At 39.1% G+C, this 22,462-nt stretch overlaps 1 pseudogene; it reads right to left on the bottom strand.

The window, feature by feature from the left end:
- LOC147689076 (uncharacterized) overlaps positions 1-22,462 on the bottom strand; it is a 53,722-nt pseudogene that overhangs the window by 14,615 nt on the left and 16,645 nt on the right.

Genomic DNA, 22,462 nt, shown 5'->3' with positions numbered 1-22,462 from the left:
TTATTGCCAAAGGAACATGTTGCCCCAACTTTTCTCTACGAGAGGGTGTTGACTCATCCCTTGCGATCGGCAATGGCCACTTACCTGCACCGGACGCTGCCTCCGCCACTCGTGGCTTGTCTATCACCGCATCCGACGCGGGCACCTTGGCTGTATCACGTTTCTCGCGCAACTGTTTAATGAGTGCTTGCGCTTCGGCAGCCGTGGCGCCCTCGCTGCTGTCCCCCAACCACGCCGCTAACTGTGCCGCCAACTCGGGAGGCATATCTTCAGTGGATGTCGGGGTGACTACTACGGGGATCGGATTCCCCTCCTTCGGTACCGGGACCGGTACCGGGGCTGGCGCCTCGAGCGGGGAACAGGGAACCGGGACGTCTCCCCCGACCGGCCCCCTTCTCGGCCTCTTTGGCTTCCCTCCGGCCGGTGGACGCCCCGATCCCTCCTCACCGTCTCGCTCCGCCAACCGTTTCTTAATTTCGGACATGTCCTTCATGAGGGCCCGAACCAACTGGTCAGTCGACATTCTCTTCGCGCCTTTCTTGGGCATCTTTTCAGACGAAGTATCTAGAAGACAAAAAGAGGAATTAAAATGCTCAAAATTGGCTCTTCGTTCTGTCCCGAGCTCACGTGCAGCGAGGAGGTGCAGCTTCAGAGCACAAGAACAAGAGGATGTCTTCTGGTCTTGCGTCCCTTTTTATCCGTCTTCAGGGCGGGCGTATACCCGCCCCTGCCTGCCCCGAGGGCGTGGCTGGCTGCGTCGGTGTCTAGGCCAGCCCACTCTAGGGCGGGAACGAGCGCGCCCCAGCTACGCCGCTTCGGGCATACCAGCTGAGGCGCGCCTCCCCCCCAAAAATGGCTTCCCGGGGGGATCGAGGCACTCGGCCATACGTTCGGGGGGACCGAGTTGGTCGCCCCTTTCCATTATCTCCATTCTCTCCACACGTATCGATGGATCCATAAGTCTATTGATTGCATTTTGTATCTCGCCATCAATATTGCAGGTTGCTTTAAGTAATGGTATCATCTGAATTAATGTCACAGTATTCAAAATTTGCATTTCTACATTTTGTGTTCCAGAGATGTGAGACACTATGTAGCCATTTAGGTCTTCAAAATGAAAACAGCTATTTGAAAAGAGTGGCCCATTGTGGTGTACACAGTCTGAAATATGCACTAACTAATGAATATTCATAGTCATGAACCTCTGATCATACAGGTCTTCAAAAATTTTGACAAAGGTGAGCAAGCAAGTCTCTGCTCGGTTGATTTCTGAAAATGTTAGACTTTCTTTATCTAGTAAATATATTCCTTTTGAGAAGAGGCAAAAATGTACAAATAGCTGATTGGGTAATACATCAGCTAGTACTGGTATTCCCCAGAAGAGCAAGAAGTTTCTGTATTCAGAGGATTTCCATAAATGTACATCTTCAAGGCTACGAGGAGGTCTTGATATGTTAAGTGGAGGCTTGATAGCCTGTAATCTCTTGCTAACAAGGTCTCTGTAAGAGTGTGCTGAAAAGCTTGACTTCTCATGTTGCTTCCCGAACCACAATGTGAGCATCAGTTTCATTACACCTGCGCAGACCCCATGCATATAATCTAAACGAAATCCATTAATACATGGGAAAAGGGAAAGGAATAGAAACCGGAAAGGGCCTTTCACACCATGAACTGAATATTCATGTTCACCCTGTTGTATTTTAGCTAATGTTCATTTATATCAGTCTTCAGATTTTCAGTTGTTCTCGGTGGTCCTTCAGGATCATCATCATTGTATGGAAAAACATGGCAATGCCCCATTCCCGATCTTGAAGTCATAACTGGCTGTAAACAGGACCAACAGCTAAATTTCCCATTGAACTGCTTACTGTTGGTAACCAAACAACGAGCTGGTAGATCACAAGTGCATGAAAGTAGTGCAGCACGACATACAAAAACAGAGCCTGTATGATCTGTAAACGTAACTCCCTTTTCCAAACGACTCAATTCCTCAGTTAAAGGATGTAGGTATGTCCACATATATGGCTTTCTTTGCCCAATCCAAATTCCATAGACAAGCATGTTTTCTTTTGCTTTGCGTTTTGTTACGGAGAGCTCATTAATCATCAAATACAAAGGCCACATGCTTAGTTTACTACTTTTAAAAATGTTGACTCCATCTGTGTTCATAACAAAAGAGATATTGTTTTTCATACTTAATATCCCCTTATCAAACAGGTTTTTGTATCCAATTCCATCATAAACATCACCTATTACAGAGTTTCCATTCTGTTTGTAGTGCTCATATCTGTGTGTTCTCACTTCCTCCGTAAAATCTCTCCTCTTAAACATAGTATTTAGCTGTTCAATTATGGAGTGTTGGACAAAAAAAGCAACAGCACCAGGCTCTGTAAGATCCTTCAGACAATGGGTGTTCGTGCATATCTTTGCATTATCGCTGATGCTTTCATAGCATGAGGAAAAGTAGTTTCTTATCTTAGGAATGGGGATCAGGGGGTCGTGCTGGGGGTAGTGTTTTCGAGTTTAGGGTAATGTTGTGGTGTGTGTGTAGGGTAGTTTTTAGGGTTTAGGGTAGTGTTGGTGTGTCGTGCAGGGTAGTGTTTTAGTGTGGGGACTGGACTGGGTGTAGAGGGATGGTCGGGGGAGAGTTGTGCTGGGGGTAGTGTTTTAGGGTTTAGGGTATGTTGTTTTGTTTGTGTAGTGTAGGGTAGTGTTTTAGGGTTTAGGGTAGTGCCGGGGACTCGTGCAGGGTAGTGTTTGAGTAAAGGGACCAGACTGGGGTCGGGGGAGAGCCATGCTGGGGATAGTGTTTTAGGGTTTAGGGTAGTGTTGTGGTGTTTGTGTAGTGTAGGGTAGTGTTTTAAGGTTTATGGTAGTGCCGGGGGGTCGTGCAGGGTAGTGTTTGAGTGTAGGGATCGGGGGAGGGTCGTGCTGGTACTAGTACTACTCTCTACTACTCACTGTACTCCTCTCTAATACTCACTTTCTACTACTCTCTACTTCACACTCTCTACTACTCACTCTCTATTACTCACTCTCTACTACTCTCTTCTACTCTACTCATTCTCTCCTACTCACTACTACTCACTGTCTACTACTCACTCTCTACCACTCTCTACTACACTCTACTTCTCACTCTACTACTCTCTACTACTCTCTCTGTACTACTCTCTACTCACTCTCTACTACTCACTCTCTACTACTCTACTACTCACTACTACTCACTCTCTACTACTCTAATACTCACTCTACTACTAACTCTCTATTCCTACTCACTCTACTACTCACTACTACTCTCTACTACTCACTTCTACTCTACTATACTCTACGCACTCTAATACTCTACTACTCTACTACTCACTATCTACTACTCAGTTTCTATGACTCCCTACTACTCAGTCTCTACTACTCTACTCTCTACAACTCACTCCCTAATACTCACTCTCTACTACTCACTCTACTAGACACTCTCTACTTCTCTCTACTCTCTACTACTCTCTACCTCTACACCCACACACATATGCACCCACACACACACACACACACACACATATATATATATATATATATATATATATATATATATATATATATATATATATATATATATATATATATATATATATATATATATATATATATATATATATATATATATATATATATATAGATATTTATATATATATATATATGTTAACGCTCCAAAATCCTTTCCCAATCCTCCTGGAAAGAATGACAGCACTCGAGGTTGAGGGTACAAACACGCTAGATTTTATTCAGCGGAGGGGTGCACACAGACGCGTTTCGGCGGTCTGCCTTCGTCAGTGTGTGATGCACTGTGTTTGTATCCGACATTGTATATATCCTGCATAATCACTCCCACTACTGGTCAGGTATGGACACAGACAAGGGGACTAAAGCCTAACATGAAACAAGGCGGCCATCTTATAGTGTGTTTTAAATGCCACACAACAATAGGATTTTACTCCTTCAAGCCCCCAGATGGGCAATCGCAATCTATCCGGTCGGGCTAATCACAATAAATTTGCAAAAAATTAAGCATGAAAAAATAAAGCCGTGGATCGGCTGGTGTCCCCATATATATTACATGTGCCAAACTTCCTGTACAAAAAAGAAAATTACATCAATTCTCAAACCACAGCTGCAGGCTAAACTTGGCTACAGGGGGGTTTGTTTAAGTGAGTGGGTGTCGAGTGAGTGCATCGCGTGCAACAGCAGGAAGGGCATGTATAGTTATTTACAATATGTACCACTTTATGAGCGAAAGATGTTACATTAATTATAGTTGGAACAAAAGTGGTTAAAGTGCATATTATATACAGTGGAAATTATGTATGTAGAGAGGCATTGAAAATAAATTTTCGCATTGTATCCGATCCAAAATGAAATTCATGCCATCAGTCAAATGACCACAAGTTGTCTCTCACATACTGCTATGTACAAAAGGTTACTATGTACAAGAGAAAAATCAGGAGCATTCTACAGAGCTATTGAATACATTAGTGTACATATCTTCCAAGTGTGATAATAAAAGACGTTCTAGTTTCAGTGTGATCAGTTTTTACTATCAACTTGGAATGGTGGTTATCAGATCCTAACTGCTCATTTTCCTAGATGGAAGGCCATCTCCTCACCACTATTCAGACCTTTAGGATATTTTGTACACAGATCAATGATGTAACGGGACTCTAGTCTCCTTAGTCTGCGTAGTCGGTCACCTCCACGAATATTGTGGGGTACAACATCGAGTCCGAAATACTGGAGCATACTCCGGTCTCGATTATGTACTTCAGCGAAATGGCGAGCCACCGGATAGGCCTGATCTACTTTATCGATGGCTCGCATGTGTTCCAATATTCTGAGCTTAATCTCCTTGATCGTGCTCCCAATGTAGCGTAAGCCACAGGGGCACTGCAAGCAATATACGGCATACTGTGTGCTGCAGGTGATAAATTTATTTATATATATATATGTGTGTGTATATATGCATACATATATAAGCATGTATATAATCTGCATATCTATGATGTAAATACAAATATAAATGCATGTATATATATATTCAATGAAAAAACCATAGGTTATAGTCCATATATAGTTAGGAATTTGCATTTACAAAACCTTATTTTACTCGCATAAAACCATTGAAATTCCATATATAGTTAGATGCGCTAACTATATATCGCGCACCCGCAATCCACTGCTGATGATGTCACATATTACATCATTCATGACATGGTCAGTGACATCACTGATGACATCACTGATGACAACATCCAGTTACTGTATGTTTCTGTAAAGTTTAAATATGTTTTACATATTGAAGAATGAGTGGATGTATAAGTGTCTGGATAAAGAATTTAGTAGGTGCTTGGCTGACTGTATGAAAGAGTGATTAAATGTGTCTCACTGAGTGCATGGGTTAGTGACTAAACTGTCTTAATTTGTGCATCAATATGTCTGTTGTTGTGTAAGCTACAGCATGTGTTGATCAGTAGCTATATGAATAACTATATGGGTTATTGATTGGTTGCTCAAGTATTTGTATGGGAGACTGAGTATGTGTGTGGGTGGCTGGGAGGTGTGTCAGTCTGTGCATAGATGTGTAAGCAGTTGATTCACTAGGTGTATGAGTTCAAGAGTGTATGTGGAAACAGCTATATGGGCGGTTGACTGTGCATGGGTGTCTTGGTGAGTGAATGGATATCTCAGTGCTACATGTGCAAGTAAATACGTATGTAAAACACAATACATCTGAGAGTTGACATATATAAATAACTGTGGATTAGAGCCAGTGAATGTGTGAGTGGCTGTATGGATCACTGTGAGCTTGTATCAGGGATTGTATAAGAGAGTAAATATGTGTTAGAATATGTTTGAATAAGTAAAGTATCTATAACTGTATAGTTGAGGAAATGGAGGTGTGATTGATTCTTTCCATGACTGACTAGGTGTGTGAGTAACTCCATGGATGAGTGACAGTCTGTGAGTGTCTGTTTATACTGAGTGTATGTAAGATTATATTAGAGTCTGAAGAGGTTCATTGTATTATCACGTGACTGATGTCATCAGTGATGTCATCAGTGATGTCATTTGAGATGTCATCAGTAATGTCATTTGAGTTGTCATCAGTGATGTCATCAGTGATGTCACTGACCATGTCATGAATGATGTAATATGTGACATCATCAGCAGTGGATTGCGGGTGCGCGATATATAGTTAGCGCATCTAACTATATATGGAATTTCAATGGTTTTATGCGAGTAAAATAAGGTTTTGTAAATGCAAATTCCTAACTATATATGGACTATAACCTATGGTTTTTTCATTGAATTTCAATGGTTTTTTGAAAGCTAATATTTCTATCTATAAAATGTATTCTTCTTTAAATCATAAAATATATTGTACATGTTTCCTTATACATTTAAAAAAAAAAAAAAATTTGTTCCGCTCCTAGTCCGCGAACTGGTCAGCTTCCCGTTAGCGGAATTCAAAGCCGCGACTTAGTACGCGAGCCGGTAATCGTTGCTTAAGCGTAACTGTTACGTTATCATGACGTTTTGCGTTGTCGCGTAATACGTTTTCCGACGCGCCAAGTTAGCGGACCCGGAAGCGGATTGGATAGCGGCGCAAAGCGCGAAACGTAAAGACAGCAGGTCATGTGACTCGATAATAACACTTTTCATTAGTTCATTTCACTTTTAGTTTCCTAATGATGTAATACTAGGTCATGTGATCTAAAATTAACACTTTTCATTGGTTTAGAACTTTGGCTTTTCCCAAATGATGAAAACCCCTCCTTCTTTCCTCACTCTGACTTTCATCTTGGTGAGAGAAAGACCTTTGTACAATCCAGAGAAATGGCTTCTGTTGTTGCTTCTGGTAGTGTTCCTCCACCACCACCTCCACCTCCTCATGGAAAAAAAGGACCACCTACTCAACCAATCTTTCCACAAGAGGAAGATCAGGAAGAGGAGGAAGAACCTGAATATTTGCCAGAGGAGCCCAGGAGGTACAACAGGAAGGAAAATTTCATATGGCAATTCTTTAAAATTCCACCAGGACAAAAGAAAGTGAACGCCAGATATGTCTTCTGCCGTATCTGTGATGATCGCCTTTCGAGAGGGACGGATAAAAAATATAGTTTTGGGAATTTCACTATGCAAAGGCACATGAGCAGGTGGCACCCAAATAACTATAGTGCTGCTCAGCTTCGGGACGAACAACAAAATTCCCCAGCAATAGCCAGAAGATCGGTCGTGCCAGAAGTTTCGGGACCAGAAGCAAGGGAGTTGATCCCGAATATTCAAGTGGACATGGGGGAAGTGAAACAAATGTGCGTGTGGTGCAATCAAACATTATGCTTCCGCGAAAGTAGCATAACTCTCATAATGAGAGCAATCAAAAATCATGCATGTCCAAAACGCCCCAAAAAATAAATTCATCTTTGTTTTTGTTGCTCCTGTTGAGCCCTCTTCGATGAGTCATTTTTGTTTCCCCCCTCCCCCCCAAAAAGTAAAAAAAATACAAAATGTTCAGAAAAAAACTAAAAATATAAAAAATGTTCAGAAAAGTAATAAAAAAATTTAAAACAACAAAAAGTAAAAAAAAGTTCTTTTCAGAACTACCTCCCCATTATTTAAAAAAATTGGTAGAATTCTTTCAACTCTGCCAAGCTCTATTTCTATTAGTTCGCTCCCAGTTCGCACTCCGGTACGCGAACTTTAAGCGCACCAAAAAAAACTTTTTAAAAAAAGGAACAGTAAGTATAAGGAAAGAAAACAGACAGCTATGTTACAAAAAAGACAGCTATAGGGAGTAAAGAAAAGATACTGTGACCCGCAATTCACTTCTGATCATGTCATATATTACATTATTTTTGACATGGTCAGTGACATCATCAGCAGTGGATTGCGAGTAACAGTTTTTTTTGTTTACGTCCTATAGCTGTCTTTTTTGTAACATAACTGTCTGTTTTCTATCCTTAAACTTACTGTTCCTTTTTTTAACGAGATAACAGATATGCCCACTTATTACATCATTCATAACATAGTCAGTGACATCATCAGCAGTGGAATGCAGGTTAAAAAAGTAGAAAAATTTACCTTATAATTCTTGTTAATTTTTAAAGAAAATTTTTCATACATTCAATCTGTAAAAGAGAGAACAAACATTTCCAAAAATATTAAAACATGTATTTAAAAATTAGAAAAAAGAAGGGAAAACATTCAAGAAGAAACACTTTTTAAACAACTTTGACACTTATAGAAACCTCTACTTCTCTACGATCCCTACACAATCCTAAATATATTTATTTTCAACAAACAGTATCTTCATGCTGATGAAATGAGGCCTATTTTGAAATATGATGCTTCTTTTACATTGCTTATGTCTCACAATAGTGATGCCATAACAGCGCAAAAAGAGATGTAAAACCATCATAAAATTGTGTCTAACATTTAAAATTATTGTTTTAGGATGCAAATAAGATGTGTGCTTTCAAGAGCTTTCTTTGAGATGAGGCCTCTTTTCTTTTTTAAAAAAAAAAACAGTACCCAGAAGTACAGCACTGTAAGCATTAATATTGACAGTTACAGAAGACTCAGCTTTCCCATATGTACCTCACATTTCTAAATGTATATCATAAGTACAAAAAGCATAACATTAAATATACATGTTAAACGGTTTATTTTTGCTGTTCTCAGAATGTATCAAATTTCACTTAAATCAGTGACTTGAAGGTATTCATCATGTAACAGCGGGGAAAAAAAACACAATCAAAATGACTGTGTTTAAAAAACCCATACAACCTAAGAAATCTGATTTCAAAACTCCTTAAAATTAACTTACTTTCAATGACGTCGAAGGATCTCCTATAAACAGCATCCACTCTGTTGTGCTATAAATATTTCCAGCCCGCCACTTTCTGAAAGAAAACCTCCATCGATACGTAAAATATGTTACATAGAAAAAAAAACTTCTCTCGTTCTATCACATGTTTCCACTAGGCCAAATCATGTTGCCGCGATTCGCAAGTCTTGTAATTCTTCCAATCAAATCCCGACATTTTCTATTTTCGCAACTTTCAAAAATAAAATATTTTAGATTATTTTCACAATCCTGGACTACTAATATCTTACTCTTCTTTGTCACTCATGTTCTCCTTTTCCTATGACACTGATACTGCTTACTATGAAGCAGACTTACTTGCATCAGGTTTATATAGTTGGATTTTTAATCTAGACAGCATTGCAGACTTACATTTCCTCTACTTAAAATTTTGGTTTTAAAAACACCAGGTAAGAATTTTTAAGATCAAACGGCAATTTTTTTTTGAAAGTTACAACGGAATCATTACAGAATGACCAGCCATTTCCAGACTTTAAGTAAGCTGTATAATGTCCTGATGTTGTTGATGGACCATCGTGATAGATAATTGCTACAGTTACAAAAGTCCTCCCTGATATTGACAGCTGAGAAGCCACAAATTTTTTTATTAAAGTTGACAATTTTGATCCATCAGGCCTACATCGTTGGATCATTAAAATGACATACTGGCCATATCTACGTATAAATAATGTTGACATCATTTCAGATTTACATTGGCTACACTCCATGTTGTGATCCGCTGCATTTACTAGCTTATTAAAGGACACTGATTTACTGTCTGGCAAAGTTAAATATATAAATCTTTCTGAGTCTACACTAGTAGTACTTGATACAATACAGTTCTCGCAGTCATGCTGCCATTGATAAGAAAGCCCAAACAGGTGATCTACATCTACACCCTCATCTTGCAATACATCAAGCATATACATTAAAAACTCCTGACAATCTTGCTGATTATTTTCAGAGAAGTCTGTTTGACCTGAACATTCATCTAACAGATAACGAACATCAGACACACTTTCTACTTTTGTTCGATCAGTGCTACATTTCTCTAACACAGAATTCAACAAGCAGCATAAACTTTGTTCCGAATTGAACACAATCTGTTCTTTTAAACTCTCTAGTGAAAAGAGAACATTAACCACTACATTTGCATAGCAGTTGACACCAGAACTGTTTTCAAATTGAAAACCGACAACATCTTCAACAGAATCCACTTTCTTTCTGCTAACAACTTTCGGTTCATTGAGTTTTGGTCTTTTTGGAACAACCTCCCTACTATTACTGATATTTCTACGTTTCTGGCCTACCACACGTTTCTCAAACAAAGGATATTGAGGCAAATGTGGCGCATACTCTCTTCTTAACCTATTGTATTCCTTAACACAATCTAGATCCGCACAAATGTTTGTGACATCACAGTCAATCAAGTACAATCCCGATAAAGTTCTAACTCGTGACAATGCCACATATGCCATACCCTCCTTGAACACAGAACTGCCAATATTGACCAATGCACAGTCTACACTTAAACCTTGCGATTTATGGATTGTCACCGCATATGCCAAGCAAACAGGAAACTGTTTACGGCGAACATATAAGTCTTTAACAAGCAAAAACCTAGCAGAACAACGACCAATTTGCTGTACTTCCTCAATGCCATCAAATTTAATTCTTAAAAATTCTATTCCATCTCTATTTCTGTATTTCTCAAAATCAACAACATTACCCATTGATCCATTTACCAGACCTCTTTCTACATGTAAATTCCTTCTCAAAATGATTCGGCAATTTAAACACATATTCAAAGTCTTTTCAAAACCCACTGTTTTAGATATAGTCTTCTCTAAGGAATCCAATTTTGATTTCAAATTGTCTGACAAAATAATTGTTGATCCCATATGCTCTAATTTGTCGATAGCTTCAAGTTTCACAATCTCTTGCTTTTCTAAATTCAACATTTTGTTGTTGAAGATGGCACATTCTGCAAGAGTTGGCATGAGACATATCCCGGATTTCTTCTCAGTAATTTTCTGAAAAATATTCTCAGGCACAATCTCTTGTTTGGGATTTAAATTTGACAGTAATCGTGCATTTAAAGCTTCTTTCCCATGCTCGGTCACTTTTCCAATTCTAATATCTTGTAGAATATTCTTGTAATCTTCATCCTTTGCCTGACGCATATTTTGATGCAGTTCAGCATAATTGAAGTTTAACCATATATTGACGTTGCCAATGCTCCCTAGGCACTTCCTGGTATCTTCATGCGTGAGTATTTTAAACACAGGTTGACCTTTTACTGGTGTCAGCTGCAGAAGATCTCCGAAAACAATGATGTGTTTGCCACCAAATAACACATCATATTCAGTTTTAAGTACTTCTTGCATTCTCAAATGCACAAAGGCAAGCATGACATTGGAAACCATGCTTACTTCGTCAATGATAAGTAGTTTCATTTTCCTCAAGACTCTTGAAACTTCACAGCAAGCATCTCCAGATAACTTGTTGTATTGTAATTTGTTGTCATGCTCCACCGGCAGCATCAGTAGACGATGCAAAGTAATACCTTTAATGTTATGTGCTGCCAGTCCAGTAGGAGCGGTGACAACACAAGACAGCGATGACTCAGTCCTTTCCTGCAAATAACAAGAAATTGCTTTAATGAGGAAACTCTTTCCAGTTCCCGCTTCTCCACTCACGTACAGTCGGACAGGCTTCAACGACGTACATGAGCACTCTTTCTTCTCATGACTTAATCCGTGCTCAATTTCCTTGGTAACTTCATCATATATTTTCCTCTGCTCAACGTTCAGTTGTTTTTCCAAGTCTTCTAAGTTAACTGAATCCTCCTGAGCATGTGCCATGGCTCTTTCCACTTCATTCATAGCAGTGGCAGCTTCATTTTCGATAATAGGTCCTCCAAGTGGATCTTGACTCAATGAAACAGAACTCTGACTGTCCTGAGAACTGTCTCTGGCAATCTCGGCTGCAATCGTTGCTTCCTGCTCAATTTCCAAAGTTAGCATTTCTTGATATTTAGGAAAAGCAGGACATGCTATGGACTCCTTGGCTGCATTAAAAGAGTCTTCGTAACAGAGGAAATCTCCAAGCAGTTCCTCTTCTGCACGCCAAGGCTTGAAAAGTTGCAAAAGTGCTAAATAGAAAAACTCCTTTTTTTCTCGAGATTCACCACTCAATTTTCGATGGTTTACTAATTGGCATTTTCTTTGCTTGACCAGGCATCCCTCACTTCCAATTACAGCATACACTCCTTTCTCAATATTTTCTTTGATGTTCCTCTTGAATATATAATTTTGGAGAACCTCATATAGACAAACATTCTCAAGGTGACTGCTTCGATTTGGATAATATGTATCCAACATGTTGGTCTTCAAAATGTCGGTACTGTTTGGCTCCTTTTCCGCCAAATACTCAATTTCCCGGACAGGTTTAAGAACTCGATTTCGCGTTGCAGCAAGACCAAGACTCGCCCAAACGATACTCCTAGATTTGGCATAGAGACTTGCTGAAGACAATCGATCTGAACATTCGTAAGCTCCGATTTCTCGATGCGACAACATCTTCAGACTAAAACTGTACAACTTCTTGCTGAGGCTCTTTTCATGGGAAATGTCCTCCCACATATCCTTCAGTTCTGTCTTTTCTTTTTTGGTGATGTAAGATGTCACATACCGAGCCACAGCCATGCAGTTGTCACCCACAAACTGTATATCCATGTTAGCATTCCACATGGACAAAATCACTGGGTTGTAGTCGTTGATGTACTTGGACTCTTCGTTCCTTTTCAAATTGTATGTATTTTTGGGTGATTTCCTCGTCACATTATGTCGTAGTGAAGACATCAAACTGTTCACTTTTCCTTTAGAAATCACCGGCCGTGGAAAGTTGAAACGACATTTGGTGTAGAACTTGTCCTTGTTTCTGAATTTACGACGACAGTACTTTCCACAACGATGGCTTTGGAAACGTAGAACTTGTTCTCTTAGGCTTTTCTTCTCCGTTGCATTTGGAACAGCACACGTAGAATACTGTTCTATGAAATTCATCACTAAGTGATCGGGATCTGTTCCAAATTTAGGTGCATCCTTGATCCACAACAACATATGTATATGAGGAGCACCTCTTGCTTGGTACTCCTTTCTCCAGAAGAAATCCAACACCTCTCCAAGAGGTGGATTCTTCTTATTTGTGATGAAAGACATCATAGCTTCAAATTTATGATTGAAGTACCTGCATACATTCACAGGATCCAAAGAACACAGTTCTCCAGGTGTCTTGAATTCAATGTTTTCAATATTTCCATTTGCTTCTCGTAGAAATTCAAGTAAGTCTTCCCAGCCATACTCGGCACAGCTCAGAGTGAGGAACCATGTCGGAGTTCCTAAGTTCCTCAGCATACATTTTAAATCACCATGACGACGATACCAGTACTCATTAGTACCACGCTGACACGCCATGAGATTAATTAAGTGAGAATCCAAAATACTATCTTGGACATAAAGTCCCTTGCCGAGATGTTTCGCAGCTGTATACCACTTGCATATGACAGTCCAGACAGATCGCTTTCAAACAGGAGATGAAACAAATAGGGAATGCATTGACGAAACCTAGGATCTTCTCCATACAATCGTAAAGTCCGGTATTCAGACGCAGGAATTTGATGAGATCGCTCATCATATCTTCCTCCTCGACCTGTGGGAAATAGCTGTGGGAAACACCGAGCTTCCAAACTTTCCTCCCAAACACTAATGGGACTCCCTTTGGCTTGTTTCATTTGAAACAACTCAATAGCATTCCCCATGACTTCCTTGGAATGCAAAGGATGAACACTATAATGTTCATATATTTCTTCACTTTTAGAGGCCTCTACTTTCTCAATTTGGCCAGCACACAAATTGCTATCCTCTTCATCACTTACTTCCTCTTCTGCAACATACACATTCTTATAATACTTATTATTTTTCTTCAAATACACTGTTGCCTTTTTGACTTTCCTAACATCCACTAAATCTTGCCATATTTTCTTATTCTTTGTCGGAACCCCATTAACCAAGATAACCAGAGGTTCCTCTTCCACTTCCTCTACTCCAATTGTGTTAATGTTTTTATTCAAATCTAAAGGCAAATAAACAACTCTTCCCTTTAATCCTCTCTGTAAATCTGCTGGAGGCAACTTCCCTGTCTTTGGCTCCATTCTTACAATAGCCTGAAAGGGATGGATACTTTGAATCAAAATAGATTCATAAGTATTTAAATCCTTCAATTCAGAAGGAATCTCAACCAATTCAAGATTATTATGAACTGCCCTAGCAGGCATCTGGTTTTGGTTTAATTTATTACAACAATAAGTACACACACGTTGATCCGATCCCAAATCAAAATAATTTTCTACCATCAAGTATGTGGCCAAATCCTTCCATTCACTATTATTTTCCCTTTCAGTTTTTGCATATAAATCCACTACCTTAGTCTGATTCTTATAATAAGTGCGTCGACAACAAACACAAGTGAAATTAGGCCTCTCACTTGATTTCATCTGAAACGTGGCAATTTCCTTCTGAAAATTATCTGTACTGTAAACCTGTACATTATCTTCCACATTACTCTCTACTTCAGGGTCAATTTGAACATTCTCATCTTTACTACTAAAGTAACAAAACTCAATTTCTTCACAAATATTCTTCACATCTATTTCAGAACCATGCAAAAGAGCAGCACATGATTGTTTAAGCATAATTGCTGGACTCTTTGCATAATACAACATTCTCACTAATTTTCTCACTTTATTATGATGCACTGCTAGCATCCTGAAGTGATGAAAAACACTCTGGCATACTCTCCTGGAAAGACAAGCCAGTGAATGACCACGCAAACCTGTTATTTGTCTCACTCTGCAAGGATCTAAATCTTGCAACAACTTCATTTTCTGCTTCAAACTTTTCTTATTAAATGTCCGTATAAAATCACAAAGCAAATTGATGGAAACCTGTCGCACACTGCAAATAGAACTACACTTCCAAATGAACACAGGAACCTTAGGACGTCTTCCTAAAACCTCATCACTTAGCGCCTCTTCTGTCTCTGTTGTCACAAGTTTTTCTTTTTCAACTGGACAACCATCCTTCACTTCATAAGCTCGACCACTGATGTCAACTGCATGCACCAAATCATTATTCTGAAAATAAGTCTCCTCATTAAAAAATGCCTCAGAACTTGAACTATGCATCCATTCTCCGGAAAAAACTTCACAAAAGTTAGTACGATTTACTACTCTCTTCCATCTACTGTTTGTTTGGAAATCAGAAATTACCTTGCTTAGTTTCCTAATTCTATTGATTACCAAAATAAACAACTTTCGCTTAATTTCAAAAGCATGATCAATAATTTTCTCGACATTTTTCTTCTTCTTATAAAATGCCGCTTTCTGTTTGCATTTCTTAATATTTTTCATTAAATTAACTATTATCCTATTACGGAACATTCGTTGTCGAATGTCCCTAAACTGTTCTTTCCTTCTACTATCATGCACAGAGTTATCTCTTCCTCTACCAGTAACATTTTTCATGGGTCTTTGCTTTCCATTTAAATTACTCTTGTTTTTCTGAACTGAAACATTTTGGCGAGAAATACTTTTTGTACTACAAATATTTTTTAAGAAAGATTTTGTGCTCTTACCCGGAGCTTTCTTGGTGTTTTGATAAGTATTTAGGGAAGAGGACTGCTGCAATAAAACATCACCGTGCTGTCTTTGACGTTTTCGAGCCTTTCTAATTCTATTTCTGGTAGGCATTTTCCAAACTATGAAAGAATCTGCAGTTGAATCTGTTGAAAAATTTAATAAAAAATGTTAATAACCACTATTACCAAACAGTAAATGAATAACAGTCATCAAAAACTTAATGCCCTACTTATTATTTAACATAGCAAATCAAGGCATATGACTGTGTATGATGTTATTTTTCTTTTTTAAATGGAAAGCGTTCTTCATGGTGCAAGTTTCTTGTAAATACGCTCCCACCTGCGAAACGGAACTTTGCGTGCAGAAAGCTGATTGGCTCTCCGGTGTCTGTCAACATTCTAAACAGTCCGGAGCGGCCGCCATTTTATCTCTCGGTAGGATCGAGAGAGAAGTAGAGGTGAAAAACGAAGGGGAAATTTAATGAAAGGGGGCAAGGTATACCCCAGTTGACCCCCTAGGAATGTTGTTGGGATTTTTAAAGGGTCCCCTGGGGAAAATAAAAAAATATATATTTTTCACGATAGAACCGCTTCCCAAACACCGAACTAGGCCGCAAACTGCACGAGAATACGCCATTTTGTGCTTCGTTTTAATTAAATTACTAGGAATAAGAAGGTGCGGGAGACGTATCCTAATCCCTTATATTTTCTGAGGGTGGCTGAGGAGTCTCATATATGTTGATACATGTGTTCCAGCGGCTGTGCGTGAGCTTCTTTTTATTTTTGCTGCGCGACGTCTGTTAACATTCGATTCGAAGGAAATCAGGAAGTGTTGACCACCAATTTCTCAGTGCGATAAAATATTTTGGGGCATATTATCAAGCCTACGCGCTAAAATTATCGCCGATAAAGCGGCGACAATGGGCTTGATAATATGCTCTGTGGAATTCCAATCGAAGCCCATTTTAGATGTCTTCACATCTAGCATGTGCTTCGATTTGAAATCCATAGAGCATATTATCAAGCCCATTATCGCCGCTTTATCGGTCGTTTTCGGCCGATAAAGCGGCGATAATTGAAGCACACAGGCTTGATAAAATACCACATTGTTATAAATGAATCCTTATTGAGACACAATGTCTGCGCCAACTTGCCTTTTTTACAATGCCACAATTTTGTCGTGCACGGTAGCCATTTTACATGCCAGGCTGGTCTCAGCCTATCACCTAGCCCTGCGAATGTAGGGAAATATTATCAAACCTGTACACTAAAATTATCGTCACATTATCGGCCGAAAACGGCTGATAAAGCGGCGATAATGGGCTTCATAATATGCTCTGTGGAAATCCAATCGAAGCCCATGTTGGATAACATGGCTAAAAACTACTCAGCACCATTGTTTGGACATTATTAACATGGCTATGTAACTCCCATAATCAAAATTTAAATTTGCCAAGAACACTTGTGTTACTGCATGCCAGAATGCTACACCGAATATGCAATTACAATTTCGCAAAGTAACAAAATCTATTTCTATATCACTACAGACAAAGCCACAATTTAAAAACACAGCTTTCTTCATCATTTTCTCCTTAGAGATAAAAAGCGGTAGCAATGCATGAATATCACGCTGAAAAGTCAGCGATATTCATGCATTATCCTGCAAATGCTCTTAGCCATGTTATCCACCTCCCATTGGATAACATGGCTAAGAACTGCTCGCAAATGCGAAAAAAAACGGCCGCAATGCATGAATAACGGTGAAAAGTCAACGATATTCATGCATTATTCAGCAAATGCTCTTAGCCATGTTATCCACCTCCCATTGGATAACATGACTAAGAACTGCTCAGAGCCCCATGAGGAACGCTTTCCATTTAAAAGAGAAAAAATAACATCATAGAAAAGAATCGTTTTTAAACACAGCATATAAATCAATTGTATACCTGCATTGTATACCACATTTTAAAAACACAGCTTTCTTCATCATTTTCTCCTTAAATCATACTATTCTCTTTCTAAATTAAATAAATCTTTTCTCACCTTAGCAAATACTTTTTGAGTTTCAAAACAGTCTCAGAAATACACCAAATTGTCTTGAGCAGATCAAACAGGATGCACTCCAGAGGCTGCAGCTATTGAAAGCACAGAAATACAGATATTCTTTTCACATATCTCTCATATTAGCCAATCATAACTCTTCCCTCACTTTTTTCAAATCAAAACCCTTCCCCCCTCTGCCCTCTCTGCCTTTTTTCCATAGCAACCACCTCCTGGAAGACCTCTCATGTTTGCAAATTCACACAACAATGTTTCAATTGAACTCTGAACTCTCAGTGCACCTGCGTATCCAGTGCAATCTTTCATTAAAAGTTTCTTCCTTGACCATTGAAATTACATCTTTCAAAGAACACATCCATGCACCCTAAATTTCTGTTTTCAGAAATGGAAATGCACCAATCACTGCTAATGAATCATTAGCATTGGAAATCCACAGTTTTTTTTCTTTACAAACTCCTACTGTTTCAACTGCCCTTTCATTACCACACTTCATCTGACTGCAGCACAACCTCCTCCCACCATGTTTAACGTCTGGATTGTTGGACATAGTTACATCCACTGGGCTCAAAGGTATGCTGACAACAGACATTTACACAACCTCAATTTACAAGATGTGGAAATTAAATGGTTGGGCCAAAGAGGATTAAAATGTCACCAATTGATACCATTGGTGAAAACCTTTATGCATTTGCCAAAACCTGACCTGTTAATAGTGCATTGTGGAGGTAATGATTTGGGCACTTTAACAGGAGTAGGTCTGGAAATGCTTTTAAAGGACACCTTTGAGCAATTAATGGCACTTTTTCCTCAAACTGCCTTGGTATATTCCAATATATGCCAAAGACAGAAATGGAGGTGGTCCAACCAATTTGGTCCACAAATTGAGAAAGCGAGGAAGCATGTAAACAAATCTGTTTCAGCTTTTATGAGAGACCATGGAATGGGCTCCCTGTACAATAATAACTTGCGTTACTACATGCAAGATATCTACAGAGGAGATGGAGTTCACTTCTCAGATGAGGGCAACAGAATTTTCATTCTGAATTTAAGACTGTGCATTGGTACCTACTTATAAGTACCTAAATGGAACATAAACCCAAAAGCTCTTCTCAGAGCTACCCTTCATCTGATCACGCACAATTAATACTTTTCTCTAACTTATTTCTGTAATTTTCAACAAACTACGCTCAAAGAGCGCTACCCGGTACGCGAACTGGAAGCTAACCGCCGAAAATTATTTTAAAAATGTTTTTTCTACGCACATATGGTCCTCCTCAGCCACCCTCAGAAAACCTGGGGGGTCAAAATACTTGTACCGTGTCCCCTTCTACCCTTTCTGAACATTATTTAACCTCCATTTTATATGTTAATTCGTCCGAAACACAAAATGGTGGACTCTCGTTACGCTTCTAGTTCGCGGACTAAACTGCTTCCCGGGAAGCGGCCCAAAGAAAAGGTGGGAAAGTAATTCACAAAAAAAAAGAACTGGAGACACTCTCACCAAATATAGATTAGCTCATACTACATAACAATCCCTTTCATTTTCACAAATTTGATTGAAATTCCATTTAGCCATTAAGCCTGTAGAACTCTCTAAATACCTTGAGGTAAATTACTTCACAAAACACATCTGAAGTGTTGGAATTGACAACCAATAAAAATCTTACTTTCATTTTCTACTTTTATTACCTGATATTTGATTGGTTATATACCTGTATATATATAAAGGAACAGAAGAAAACACAGCCATTTTGACTGCTACTTCTTGTTGTACATCACATTACAAAACTTACCTAAGACTTCAACTTGTTTCTGAAGGTAAGTTGTTATTTTTAAAAATGAAGTATATTGTGCACTATAACTTGATATGGTACACTTTTTCTTAAACATATACACTATCCCTCTGTAGTAGTTATGGATTTAGATAGACTTCTCTGTTATAGTTAGGAATGGAGTTAGGCTTCTCTTCGTTAAATCACATACACTTTTTTATAGTCCTATTTCCACTCTGATACTATACACTGCCAAAAGACAAATTCACTGATAAAAACTACCTATCTAAAATTAATCCCAACAGTGCCCAATCTCTACTAATATATATTTTTTTATTCAAAATTTCAGGCAAAATGGAAGGCGAACAACAAGTTACATTTTCAATTGAACTGAAGGAGAACAGCCAAGACAAAATTGATGACTTTATGGATGACAGTAGAGACCACAAACTTCTACAATGTGTTGAAGCAGTGGACAACCTGCTTCAAAATGAAAAAAAATTACACCCTATAATAAATTATGACATTTCTGACAATGAAATGTTAGAAAATTTAATAAAGTATGAAACACAATCATAATAAAAAATAAATAAAAATAAAGAAAACAAAAAAAACCCAACAAAAACAACAAATAATTAACATACAGTATTAGAAAAGTCTATCATTCCTTTATCCTTATAGTACGCTGCCCAGAGCGCTTCCCGGTTCACGTACTAGGAGCTCACCACGCATAAATATATATATATTTTTTTTTTTTTTTTGCCCTGCAGAAACCTTTTACAACCTCCACATAAAACCTAGGGGGTCAGGGAGGATCTACTATGCCCCCTTATCAAAATTTCCCCCTTTGTTTTGGCCTCCTCTTATCTCTCGATCCTACCGAGAGACAAGATGGCGGCCGCACCGGACTGTTTAGAATGTTGACAGACACCAGAGAGCCAATCAGCTTCGCTTCGCATAGTTCCGATAAGCGAAAAGTACGCGAACCGGATCGCTGCCCGGAGCGCTGTTACAGATATATATCTTGATTTAAACGTTAATTTCTCAAAATCCACTGAAGCACATATATTGAGACCTAGCAAAGGCACATCGGGCTAACAGTCCCTACAATTTTGCCAAGTTTCGTGCAAATCCATTCAGCCGTTCGAGCTAAAAGTGAGTCCAACCGCCCTATGGAAAACTCAATGCAAAAAACGCGTTTTGGGACCCCCCTTTTTTCTCGGCCCCCCCTTGACGAAACCCCCCCCAAATTGTCAGGAGCTGCTCAGAAACAAAATGTGCCATTTTCCTGAAAATTTCAGCCGATTCCGTCCACAAACGCCAAAGTTATTAGACATAGAATTTTCAGAAATCCCATAGGGAAAAAATCCTAACTATATATACCTACTGGCGACCGCCAGTAGGTAATATATATATATATATATATATATATATATATATATATATATATATATATATATATATATATATATATATATATATATATATACACATATATGCATACATATGCTTGATATGTACATGAAAGTGTGAAGGACACTAATAAAAGCAAAGCTAAAAAGCCACCTAATTTCAAACAGAATTGCTTTAACTTAAAGGAGGGCGAGACCTAATTCATTTTCAATGCTTGTTTACTTGGATTATTTATTATTTTTTGACATTCGCCTTTTTTTAAAATTAGATTTCTGTACTTTTCATATTTTATTCTTTCTCCAGTCATTGCCACTTTCTGGACGTTTTGATACTTTGCTAGATTGCTTGTGGCCTCCCGTTTTGTGAGTAGTATTTTTTCCCTGTTCTACTTGCGTAGCGCTGACGCGATGACGTACATTGGTTGCGTGGCTCCTAATAGGACCGCAGTTCAAAGTTTGGGAGGTTGTCAGCTTAGGCTGCGTGATGGCGCTGCTCATACCGCCTGACCGGCCACGGCGGTACATTTAAATCAATGCTCTTGAGTGACCCGCTCTGAGCTGCTGTCCCTGTTGTGATCCTGAGGGATTCTGATGGGGATCTCCGGGAGTGCACGCACGTGTGCCATTCCCAATGGACTGGAGACGAGTGAAAACGTGTGATCAGACTCTGGGGAGTCCTTGCATGTAAGTGTGAGGCCAGTGTCAACTGTTCTTTTTAATGCTTGCCTGCTAATATGTAGAGTAAGTGAGACTGAGGGGTGCATTGCAGCTCTCTGAGTATGTGTGTGTGTTAATCATTTACATTATACAAATACTTTGTGCAACTGCTTGCAGTCAGTGGGGCGGCCCCGTTACAGACGTGTAGCTCACTCACAACGTCTGCCCTGGTGCGGGTGCGGGGCCGGCTCCGAACAACTGTTTCTGGCTCCCTTAATTTCTTTCTGGTTTATTTCTCCAAAGATCCAGGAATACTCGCAGTTTGAAGGTTCGTTTCACAACAGTAACATTTGACTAATAATGAAAAACTGCTTAAGCTAAAGCTAGCTCGTATTTTAGAAATGTACTGTTAAACAGTTATGTTCTTGCAGGTTGTGATCCTTGTTGTTCACTTTAATTGCAGCGAAATGGGCTCCAATATTAGTTGACATGATGTAAAATGCACTGGGAAGATAAAAATGATCCATAAACCATACTATTTTTTCTCGTTTTTTTTTAAACGTGTTGCACAAGTTGAATTTGGTCAGCTGCAGGAAAGGTATTTTCATTGTGCTTGGGCAGTGATCAATGTGGCTTAACGGTCATCGCTGCCGGCTTTGCAACTGGGGAACGGGGTTCGAGTACCGATGTGGACTCAACAGCCTGTTGTTCTGGGCAAATCACTTAATCTTTACATGCCTGAAAGAAGAGGAATGCGACTGTGTGCATTTTAATTGGTAGTCATACCGCTCCACTACACTTTGGTTGAGTTCACACTGAAAATCTGCCCAAAAATATTTGCAGCGATATGGACCATTACCATATTTCCATCCATTTCCATAATTCTTGCCCTGTCCCTTCAGAGACCAGGCCCCCTATGGTCCGGGCTTGACCCTCCCCGGATTTGGGCA

Source organism: Lissotriton vulgaris, chromosome 10 (assembly GCF_964263255.1).
Source record: "Lissotriton vulgaris chromosome 10, aLisVul1.2, whole genome shotgun sequence".
Taxonomy (NCBI): Eukaryota; Metazoa; Chordata; class Amphibia; order Caudata; family Salamandridae; genus Lissotriton; species Lissotriton vulgaris.
The sequence above is the reverse complement of the archived record's forward strand: the minus strand, read 5'-3'. Positions and strand labels throughout refer to the sequence as shown.